Below are 1,960 nucleotides of genomic sequence, written 5' to 3'. Positions count from 1 at the left end.
TCAAATTTATATATTATATGAAACCTACTACATAACAACTGTCTTATCTATTAAATATAATATAACCATACGGCTGACAAAGTTTAATTCTAAAATAATGTTAAGTCTAAATAAGTACCAATCATAATTAGCCAATTAAACTGCTAGGCATGATCACCAAATGTTGAAAAGGTCATGGTAATCCACCAACTGAACAAACTTGCACTATTTTGTATGCTAATGTGATAGTGATTTTGAAAAACAACAACATTGATCTACCAACTTAAACTAAGAGAAACACAAATTTTCATATATATATACAAACTTCTGAATTCTGGACACAACATCAGTTTGTGCAGAGTTCTTGCATTGTAATTTTCCTGAATCACATGACTCAGCTTATTCTTTATTAGACCCCACACATATAACATGTATATATGTTCTTTTTGAAGTAGTTGTACATTATATATCTATATATATTCTCCTAATAACTGTTTTCAAAAATACATGTTGAAATGACATCAAATTATTGTAAAATATAAATAATTGCTTCTTTGTTCTATAGTCAATGGTCTTATATATCTCAATTTAATTGTAAGATCTTAGTCATTAATCAATTAATCAATACAAGATGAACATTCGTTCCATATATAACCAATACTAATTCATCATCTTGTCGGCACCTATGGAAGAATTAATATATTACACCTCACCTGAAAGTTTATTAAAATTTCCATTTGGTAAATCCACTAAAATAAAGTAATTATAACAAAAATTAATAAATTAAGAAAACAAAAAGTAAAATTGTTATCTATAAAAACCAAAGAATAAAGTTTTATTAGAAGGCTACAAAGGATTCAATCCCCTGAAGCTAAAATCCAAAACACCAAGTTGTGTTGTAATCCAACTTATCCCGTTGTCTAATTATTAATTGCCACATTGTGTATAAGGTCCTTGGGGAAAGATCACATCAATGACAATGTATCACGAGAGATGGATTATTAGCTAGCTAGGTGATGCTGACAATCCTGACTATAAACTTAAGGTGGATGCACTTTTACGGGAAAGATCCCTTTAGATTGAACCATACACAATTATATGAAGCCTAATTGATCATCAATCCCATAAAAAATTAAAAGAATTTTATAATTTTAAGATGAAAAAAAGTTTTACACAATGTAAAAATATTTCTTACACAGTGGATTGTTGGGCATTGTGATCAAGTATTGTTTAATTAAAATCCTAATTGGTCGGTAGCTTGTCTCTAATGAAACATGGCCCAATCCCTCCATGACGGCTTGGAAATGAGAGAGCACGGTGAGGCTTCAACACTGAATCGCAGCTCCGAAAGCAGTGTCACGTGCGGCCAAAGTGTCGGTGTGGACTGTGAAATGGAGTCAGCATCTGCTTTTACCTTTTAAGGCTTAGATTTTAGAGCCCACCTCCCTATTTTCACCATGTCTCCATTTTTTCCTCGTCATGTCCTCACAAATTCATTTTTAATCTTACTTACAATTCTCTTTATCTTAATTTTTATAATACATTGGCTCAATGTATTATTAAAGATGAAGTTTAGCAACTCAATAATAGCAAACATGCTGCTGGTTGCGCGCATTGACACCATGTGATATGTACACTACTTGTGCTCCAATAATATATTGGTTTTTGAAGCAACAATGTGTTTGCTCTGAATTAGTTCCACCCTAATCACAATTTTAGAGTTTCTTTAGAGTTGTAATAAAAATTATAGTTGGGAGGTTGTCAGGGGAAAAAGGGTGTATGAAAAATTGAAAATTGAAAAGTAAGAGTATTATACGTGTATATCTACTGCGTGCTGCGTCATCTAAAATAAATTCCAATTCCGAAATTACCCTTACCCCGGATACCAGTCTTTCACCAAACCCCACACCCATAATCTCTAAGCTAGGATATCACGCACTCAATCACATAATTTCAGACACAGACACCCAAGTTCCAAGTT

Source organism: Arachis ipaensis, chromosome B09 (genome assembly GCF_000816755.2).
Source record: "Arachis ipaensis cultivar K30076 chromosome B09, Araip1.1, whole genome shotgun sequence".
NCBI classification, from domain to species: Eukaryota; Viridiplantae; Streptophyta; class Magnoliopsida; order Fabales; family Fabaceae; genus Arachis; species Arachis ipaensis.
This window is presented reverse-complemented; position numbering follows the sequence as displayed.